This window comes from Triplophysa dalaica, chromosome 25 (assembly GCF_015846415.1).
Source record: "Triplophysa dalaica isolate WHDGS20190420 chromosome 25, ASM1584641v1, whole genome shotgun sequence".
Classification (NCBI taxonomy): Eukaryota; Metazoa; Chordata; class Actinopteri; order Cypriniformes; family Nemacheilidae; genus Triplophysa; species Triplophysa dalaica.
In genome coordinates, this window is record NC_079566.1 from 7,711,106 (window position 1) to 7,721,775 (window position 10,670).

A 10,670-nucleotide genomic window follows, 5' to 3' on the forward strand; every position below is an offset into this window, starting at 1 on the left:
ACGACAATCTTTAATGATGAAATTACCTCGTTTTCTTTTTATGCAAATCAAGGCACAAGCACTTACGATGCTGGTTGTGAAAAGTCTTCTAATTGTGTCCAATTTGATTAATTTAAGATGTAGACAAGCCTCTGCTTTGGCAAAGCCCCAACGTACGATGTGAACTCCCAACATAGAAATCTTTAACAGGATTACTTCTGCTCAGTAATGTATTCACTTCAAGCCCTCAATACCATGGTACACAGATAAACTTTCTGAAGAGCTGAGAAAGATATAATCGCACAATAACACGATCAATAATTTATAATACTGGGGACTGAAGCATTATTGAGCTAAAAGAAAGAATAGAAGAAAAAACATAAGGGAGTTATTTGCTTCATGAAGAATAATCACACTATCGAGAACAAGCTTATATTTTATGTATCTGCCATATAAACGTTTTAGGTTTGTATGAACAGCCTTGGTGGTAACACTTTGAATCCAGCATTGGCTGGGAGAAAAAAACGTGTTTAAATCAGAAAAAGAGTTTAAATAAGAACATAAAGAAATTGTATATACATTCCGTGACTGGCCTTAAACTGCAGCTTCTGACATAATGGTTGTTTGATGTTTTATAATAAATAATATTTTTCCTCACTGACAAACCTGCAATTCCTTTCTGATGGGCGAAAGTTAAATTTGAATATGGTAATGGAAAATTCGTGTTATATTTTGCTGTGGGTTCGTTCCCATGGGATTGCAAATATCTATGTAAAATGTCAATACGCAAATAGCATAGACATTTTATTGGAAGCAATGCTTCGATGTTTATTCTGCTCACCAATAACCTGGAGAAAAGTTTCAAGATGCTGCGAAAATACGACGGCTAACGGATAAAAATCAACAATCCAATCTGCCCATAAGTGATGTTTATATTTAAAAAAACGAGGTTCAAGAACTTAAGATTTGAAATTGTATGAAAAACAAACATTTAATCAAATTTGATCATTACATCGATTTTTGTTGTTCTTATCCAATTCCTTAAAATTCCAAAATAAAGATAAATCAATACATGTACGAGAAATGTTATATTGAGTAAAAAACAATTATTGATTCACTTCACATTTCAGATATCGTTTTGTGATCATGGCTGACTCTGTATTATCACTCATTAATATTGGTCTTTGGATGGATGTTGTTTTCACCAGAATATATATATACCAATGTATAGGACATTGTCACAGTTTAACAAAACACTGTCAACAAACAGACACGCGTGTAAAAAAACTCTAAAGATCAATGCTGAGAGAAAAATATTAACAAAACACTACACAGTCTACCTGCCAAATGTCAAGTTTTGTTTGCTGTATTCATTTCATGTGATTTCCCCCATCAGGATCAACAACAACACAGACAAGACGAGCCGCCGTCACACAAAATATGCTAGAATCTCATTTCATGTGGCGGCTTACTTTTGTTCCGCTGTAGAATCGGAAGGAGTCAAGTATTGATCAGACAGATTCAGATTTCCCCTGGCAACTGAATCAGCCGATTGATTTCCACGCCGCGTTCCGGAACGCACCAGAGACGCCGATAGACTTGAGGTGGTCACTGCTCATACATACTGCTTCACAAGTGACTGCTGCAGAGGGATGACAGATTGACCAAAACAGCAGTGCAAATTGAAGGACGAGGCTTCAAGGGTGGTCAATCACGGTGATTTGTCTCCCATGGTGGAACATGGAGCTGGTCTTTTTGTTGAAGCCCTAAGAGGCCATCAGCTCGGTGAGACTAAGCAGCACGTCAGCTTGTGGCTGCATAAGTCTGCGCCAAAAATGAATGATTGCCCTTTTGAACTGGAACAGCGACATTTGTCTAAACAACCTGGTACTCTTTATTTGGGAGTCTCTCTCTCGCTCGGTAGAAAATGAGCAAAGACTTAATTTACAACGTGAAGACATTAGTGCCGGTTTCACAGACAAGTCTGCAGACTAGTCCCAGACTTAAATGAATGTTTGAGCTGTCTTACCTGAAAATAAATTATAAATCGCCCTGTTTAAATATGTCAATGCCATTGGTTTGTCTCAAGATGCACACCAGTAATGTTTTTATCTAAGTCATTTCAATAAAAGTGACTTTATTCTAATTTCACCAAGGCATAAACTAACCCTTGTCTGTGAAACCGGCCTTGAAGAATCTACTTGAATTAGGTCCAAGTAGTTTCTCAAGCTAAACAATAAGATAACAGAAGTTAATGTGATAGTTCACCCATAGGAATTCTGTCATCATTTCCTCATCCTCTTGTCATTTCAAACCTGCATGACTTTCTTTCTTCGGTAGAAAACAAAAGAAGATATTTGGAAGAATATTATATATATATCATTACTTGATATTGAGAAACTTGATAATTAAAGGTCGACAACATTATAATTCACTTTGACCAATAAACAGCCCATTTACAGGGGTTATATGATGCTAAGTATGATAAATGAGAGCATTCAGCTTTCTGGCTAGTAATAGTGCGACCCATTTGGTTCATTTCAGTATTTCATCAAGTTCAATGTACATCAATATGTAAAAAACCCCAGACAAAGCAGATGGTTTGTATTATTTTCCTGGCAACTCTACAAATCTCAAAAAAATTCTAATTCAAATAAAAGACAGTTTGGCGGGTTAAAGTCACGCCCTTCAGAAATGACATTAAGCAGTTATTTATATTTGCACGGGTCCTGTAATGACTATTCCATTTAACATCTTGACCTAAATCCCCTCTTCAAGAGCACTGGATCAGAGCTAAACATTTTCATGACCCCGATGAGCGGAGTTCACCTAAAGTGGAACGCACTGCCAGAGCCACTTATCCTCTTCATGTCTCACGAGTCAAGAACAGGTCATATTGAACCCTACACCTTAATGAAAAATGATGATTCATAGATGAATAAGAAATCATATTTTATAAGGAACATGCACACATTGTCTACCATAAAGACTTATGATACTTGACATTTTAAAAATGAATCTGTAAACAATTTAACTTAATGTGTTTGATTAATATGTTTGGTATTGTTCTTAATATCATCATGGATATCTTACTATTATGTATAAAAATATCATAAATAATACAATATTATTTATTTCAGTAATAAAAGTGAGATCCATAAAACCGAAAAATGGAAATTCTGTCATCATTTACTCACCCTCATGTCATTCCATACATGTATGACTTTCTTTCCTCTGCAGAAAACAAAAGAAGATATTTTGAAGCATGACCCCATTGTCTCGCACTGTTTTGAATCCATACAATGGAAGTCAATGGAGGATGTTTGGTTAACATCATTCTTCAAAATATCTTCTTTCGTGTTCTGGAGAAGAAAGAAAGTCATACAGGTTAAAATGTCAATGTGAATGATAATATCATCTTTCAGGCTTAAATTGGTACCTTTTCTCTATGCAAAATGTTGCTTTTATCTATTGTGTAGAACGTGACATGGTCACCCTTTTAATGATGTTCACCCGGTGACACTTGTAGTTGTTTTCTTGCCTGGCTTTCAAAATAAACCAGTTACCAAGGGAGATCCTGTACAGTACAATTATAAACAAACATTACAATGTCAAACATCAGAGTCATTATTTGCACATTAGATTCTCCTCTCCTCCCCGCAGAGCCCACATTACCTGGCTTGTTATTTGACCCAAGACACAAACTGTGAATAAATATCCGATCAGGGCTGCTCCTCAGAGCAGCGGCTGATAGCTCCCCTGGTGTGATTCAGGATGGCCTGCTGGCTGAGGGGTCACAGGTAACACTTCGAACAAGGCAGATGGCCAAAATACTCATCATTTTGAAGCAGGCATGTGTTTCATTTTTGTACAATTATCTCAGCTTCTGTTGCTTCATCGATGCATGTAACATATTCCACAGTTAAAGCCAGGCATACGGGCCATGCCATCTGTGATCAGAAACGGAAGCCTGGATATTTGGTGGATTGTTTAGAAACAAATTCCTCCAAACCCTTCTCACCGAGGATTTCTCCTTCCTTGGCATTTAACAAGGTTAAACATTTCAGCTGCTTAAATGTCAAGATTGAATTTGGTGTAAAAATAAACAAATAATCAGCGAGAGAATGAAATGGGGAAATGCAGTGGACCAGGTGATCATGAAGTTTGCTTGCAGAGAAAAGCGCTGAAAATTATGCTAAATATTCACACAGTTTATGCAATCCCATCTGCCACGAAAAGCTGATTTAAATAATTGATGCACATGATTCTTTGGCCCAAAAAGCTAGTTGCACTATTCTGAAAGGGTTTCTTTCTTTCTTTTTATTAATTGTATGAATATAGCATTTTTGCATCTTGTCTATTTGCCAAGTGACATTTATTTGATTTACAGGTTCTCAGATCCTACAAAGTCAAGTTATTAATTTATTATCTGTCAGCTATTAATGTCAGTGCAATCTCAAGAAATGAAACTTCCTTTAGATGTCAAAAAAGACCTACTTATTTTATTATCTACTTTATCTCTAGCCGAATAAATAGGTTTGAAAATGATTTAAAGAAATAGTTTGCGAGAAAATAAAAAATGTCTTCAGAGAGAATTACGTACATGACAACAGGAATTCTTCTACTGTACCATTCACATTTCCAGGAAATTGCTTCATAAGAAGCACTATATTCAAAGCCGCTCAGTAGCTTTTTATGATTAGTATTTTTTAACTCATATTGCCTTTAAAATCTTGTTAGACACCTGAAGTCACTCATATAAACTAGAGATGCACCGATACCGATTATTCAGAGTAAAAGCTGCAGATTCTGAATGTTAAATCGATATTTCTTTACTTTCAGAATGTTAATAATTTCTATAAGGACAATTAATATTGAACATCATACTGGTGATAGCCGATAGTATGAAATATGCTTTTAACGGCCGATACCATTTATAGGCCGATATCACGGTGCACCTTCAAGCAAAACACTTCCAAGTCATATTTGTGTCATCAGAGTCAATTATTTTTGGGTGTCTACTTCTATAAATATACTCTATAAATATGCTCTATATCACTAATATTTAACAAACATTCAGCTGTGTTGTAGTACTAAGGAAAGCAAGAGAGTTGCACAGTTAGACATGTTTTTTTACACATAGTAAACAGAAATACCATTTGTCACAGCAGGAGTTTACTGTCTTTAATGCATAGCGCCGACTCACAGCAAGATCACATTTCTGTCAGATCTGCTGTGAGGACACACACGCACACTCACACAAACACAGCTGGTCCAGTATGCCTTGCCTTTCTGCCACTATCACCATTGCACTCCATTTCAATGAGTATCTGAATGAGCTAAATGTTCTCATTTGGTTCATTGCTGAAGTATACCTCTGAAACTTCATCAGGTGTTTGAGCCCATTTCAATTGGACTATTTCAGCAGACGAATATTTGGTCCACCAAACATGGCTTTCACACTTTTAAATGCTAAGCCCCTTGCGAAGTTTCTAACAAACTCGTATACCTAATGAGCCCCTCAAAAGCATTTACGTAGAGGCTTAATTCAGGTAATGACGGCTAATAAAAGTAGCTGAAAACAACAAAACTGACTTTTAAATGTTTCCGTAATGAGTCGCTATATCAAGGGACGTCATTGTGATTTATAACACAGCCCGTGGGGTTGTCCTCGGTGGGACCAGAGTGCTATTGATTTTTTTCATGTTTAAACTTAAGGATCATATTTTCCACATCAGTGTTTAAATGAGTAGTTGCTGGAATCCTACATGAAAACCTCAAGGCCTAGTATTATGCACTTTGACCCTGACTAAACCATCTAGAATGTAGCAAAAGCAAGGAATTTGAGAGCAAGAAAAGTCATGTAAAATATGGTGGACATTATTTTCTCAAGCCAGCAAGATCTAAGAAAATAAAATAAAAAATAGTATCCAATACATCAATTAATTAAAATAAATAGTTGATTTCAAAGGACATGCCGACATTTTTAAACAACTAAAACAATCGCGAAAATACCAGGACATTTCACAAAAGACTAGAACAACATGCAAATAGAGAAAACCTTGACTCTAATAATACCCTGTATTCGTTGTTTCAAAAGGTTTGGCAGTCTAAAGCCTTCACTTTTCCTCTCATTTTCAGAGAGACTAGAAAGTGTCTCAGAAAACCTCTGAAGCACCTTTAATGAACCGCATCTCAGTATCCTCCACAATTAAATAACCGTTAATTCAAGGGCCAGTCCGTCTGACTTCAAAGCTTCATCAAAATGTAGCTTTTATGAAATCATGAATAAAACTCAAACTCCAGATGTGCACGGGGTAGAAAAGAAACAGACCTCCTTTTAACTGTAATTCAAGGTGAAAGACTGGCAGGTTAGGAATGACATAACACACCCTGCAGGAGATTCACACCAATTGACATTGTGTGTAGGTATTTGTTAAAAATGTTGCTCTTGCTTCCGAGAGTTACTTCTGCCTTTGTTTATCAAGCCGTTCATTGAACTAATTGATGTGAGGCTGCCATCTGGCCTTGCCTGTGCAGTGGCAGACCCCCAGTCAGTTTTACACACAGATTTCATCTGCAGTGCCAGAGAAGCCACCAATTACTAGTGGAAGGTTAGAAGGGGAGAGATATGTACGAATGTTCACGAAAGGTCAAAAAATCTACTCTGGCTGTACACAGTTGCATAGTACAAGTGATTGCCTTTTCTGTTATGTTGCTATACCAATGGAATGCTTGCAAAACCAGCGCGGCGTTCGCCTGTTATTGAGGTCTAAAAGGCCTGCGTACTCACAGGAAATCGTGATTGTTTTACAAGGTGACAATGTCATTTGAATTCACGCAATGTGAATCTTAGAGAAACCTAAGATTATTAGGAAAAAAGCTAGCAAAAAACATCACCCTAAACACAAAACGAAAGCAGAATTTATACGAATTAAGTGTAATTAATAGCTTTCTTGTGGCTCAGTGGTTAGAACATGGCGCTAGCAACGTCAAGGGATTGCACATACTTGCACATACAGAATCAGAATCAGAAAGAGCCTTATTGCCACATACTTTATTGTTTTCACATACAAGGAATTTGTTTTGGTGACAGGAGCATCCAGTACACATAATCAGCAACAACAGTACACAGAGACCGTCAAACAATATCATACAGTAGCACACATGATTTAATTTAATGCCTATGGGTATAAAAAATTAAGAAATACAATCCAATAAACATAAGAGTAAAGCTATAGAAGGAAAGCAATGTGTGTATGTAAATATGTACAGGTAAAAATAAGAATAGACTATTATAGTAAAAGATATGCGTTATAATTAGCGGAATGAAACATAATTTACAGAAAATGTTGTATAAAAATAGATAGTGTATTATCTGCAGGATGACTGTAATATTGCACTTTATTATTATTGCGCGTACATTTTTTGTACGTAAATTCCCAATTGCATGTAAAAAACATTTAACTGTTCAAGAGGTAGATGGCCTGAGTATGCGTATATGTAAATGTATAGTATAATGCAATCTAAGTCGCCAAATGCGTAAATGTAAATGGTTAAACTGGTTAAAGCGTAAGAGGGAATAGAGACGACAAGTCACTGTGTTAAAAGCTGCAGGTGATCTTGCAGGTACACGCATGCCAAATAATCCAGAGTGTCTGAATTTACTTTAATCCTTGGAAATGAGGCTGAAATGACACACCGCTAACTCTCCCGCACAGGGATAAATGTCTGTGTTTGGGCCGGGGTTTTAAATGAAATGGGTGTGTTTTATATAGTTAGTAGTCTGGAAGAAATTCTAGAACAGCTCACATTGGATATACAACATTCATGTTTATAGACAGTTTCAGCTGCAACAACAGCGGAGTAGTTTTTTATTTATTATATTTATTACAATTAATATACAATCAAATATTAATATAAACAATCATTCATAAAAATTGAATATAAAACAAATTGTTATATTATTAGTCAATAACCAGACCGAGAACCAAACAGACTGAGAGTTATCTTCGGGTCAGGAGCACGCATCCAATGAATTTGTTTATATACAGCATTAAATGATGACATGTGGTCTTTAGCCTATATATAGACATATTCATATATTATTGTGTTTGTTTATGTGAAGGAGATTCCATATGTGAGAAGTATGGGTTCTGAGGTATAGTGGAATCCAAATTGTAAGAAGAAATAACTAGTTAAGGTATACTGTCAACAATTTGCTGCTCCTTTCGGTTCCAGAGTACCTGCATTGACAAACATAACAGCTCCCCTTATCCTACTTTTGTTGAAAAGGTCATTGTTTTTCTGTCAATTGTTATTACAACTCTATTTTTGGGCTCACTGTGAATTTGGAAGAACAGTGGAGTTCAATTTAATTACTCTCTTACACCGCCACAACAGGGCAAATGTTTTTCCAGTATACAAAGGTATGTATTTTTCACTCTGTGCACCAATGTGGTAATTGTATGACCTTCACTAAAATCAGAGAGATAGCCCAGGACTTTTATTTTGATATGGGGCAGTAGAGAGAAGGTTAGGGGTTAAGGAGGTGCATATGTTGGGAGCCATTAGAGCTGGTTGGAAGGTTCATTTTTCAACCCCAATAAAAGCAATATTTTCCATTCTCTGTTACAGGGATTTTGAGATTAAAGGAATATTGTTCATGCCGAGAGAAGACTGGATGATATTTGATTGTTTCTGGGAGTGGGATTTTGTTTGGACAATATTCTCCTCCTTGCCTTTGGGAAATTCCACATTGGACATTAAACTCAAGTTGATTGTATGAATTGTCAACTCCTATACTCTGACCCCTCACAAGACTCAGATAAGTTTGTTTTTTTATGATGTGTTTCATAGGAGAGATGTTTAAATGTTTATGCTTTATGAGCCTTTTTCGCTGAAGACTACATGATGGTGTTTCCTTTTGATAAATTTCTCTAAATACAGTCAAATCCTTGAACTATGTGGTGATGAAGTGACTTAATTGCATATAAATTGAGTCAAATTTGTTGAAACACTCCCCGTTCCAGAATCAGATCAATAAGGCATATTTAAGGGAAAAATGTAATTGCTTGGCTCAACCGCTTCAAGCCTAAACTCGACCTTGGAGAACAAAACCAGTCTTAAGGGTCAATTTTTTCTTTATATATAAACTTTCTATTGTTATTTGGTTTGTTAGGATAGGACAAAAATTGGCTGAGATTTAACAATTTAAAACTCTTGCAAAAATATCTAAACATTGAGAAAATCGCCTTAAAGTTGTTCATCAGAGGCGCTGTGCAGACCAGCCACTCACAAAAATAAAGTTTTGATATATTTACAGTAGTAAATTTACTAAATATCGTCCATGGAACATCATCTTTACGTAATATCCTTATGAATTTTGGCATATAAGAAAAATACATAATTTTGACCCCTACAATACGTTTTTGGCAAATACAAATGTTCTCGTGCTGCTTAAGACTGATTTTGTGATCCAGGGTCACATTTACAGTACCCCTAAAACAGTCTAAGATCTAAAAATTGTATTGCACTCCTCATGCCCCTTAGTCTGTCAACAGCTTCTGTACTCCACACATAAACCCTTATCCATATGTGTCATCACTGTTTTATAACTCCACATTTGAGCCCAGAATCGAAGCAGAATTAGGTCACTGTAGGTTTGATAATGATTCACACAAGCTTTTGGGTATCTCTCCTCACCTCTGCAACATCTGTTCTTCTATTATAAAAAACATCTATCTATCTTTGGAGTGTGACTCACTCATCACTGTGAAACATCCTTTGTGGACACATTTAAAGTGGACGCTCGACCTGATTTGCCATGTGGTTGATGTCCTCAGGACAACATATTTATAAATAAAACCTAAACCCACACCAAACCCCAACCCTGACCATAACTTACCCCTAAAAGCCGAGGGAAATGAGTAGTGAAAAACAATGGTCCAGAACCACCTAATCCTGGTTGGAAGATTCAACTAAAAATGAACTGTACATTTATTTCTGAAATCTGATTGGTTGATTTAAATGTTGTCCAAGGGTCAACATGATGTTATCCTTAGGATATGAACCACTTGGCAAAAACAGGAGAGCCTAAAGTGAACGGAGTGCATAGACTTTATAATCCCTTATCAACTATATTTTTTGAATCAATGCATAATTAAACAATGCAATCCTTTCAAAATACTGAAAATGGCAGCCACATTGTAGCACTGTAGCTGTGCCTGCTGACGAGCTTGACAGTGTTGTTAAATATGTAGAATATGCCTGATAAATACAACAGCATAAATCATCATAAATATGCTTAATGAAAAAAACACATTCAGTAATGCGCTTCTTACATGTATTCCACATGTGCAGAATTTCTTCTCATAAAAATAATATATTTTGAACCAAAGCCTCTTTTAGACTATAATGCTTTAATACAGTAAACTGCTAGGACCTATTTAATAACTTCAGATCTAATCCGCATGTACAGGTTACAGGATAAATTGACTGACTGAATATTGGACAACTTTCCAGAATCTGAGATTTCCTCAAATATTGCTAATGATGAGAATCCTCATGATGGTTCTTGTCAGTGTTCTCTAGCGTCACTCATTTTAACCCATATGAAATAAATGTAACAATCGAGATCTCTTTTATATATCACTTGTTACTTCTAGACAGCAGTGCTTATATAGAGAGAG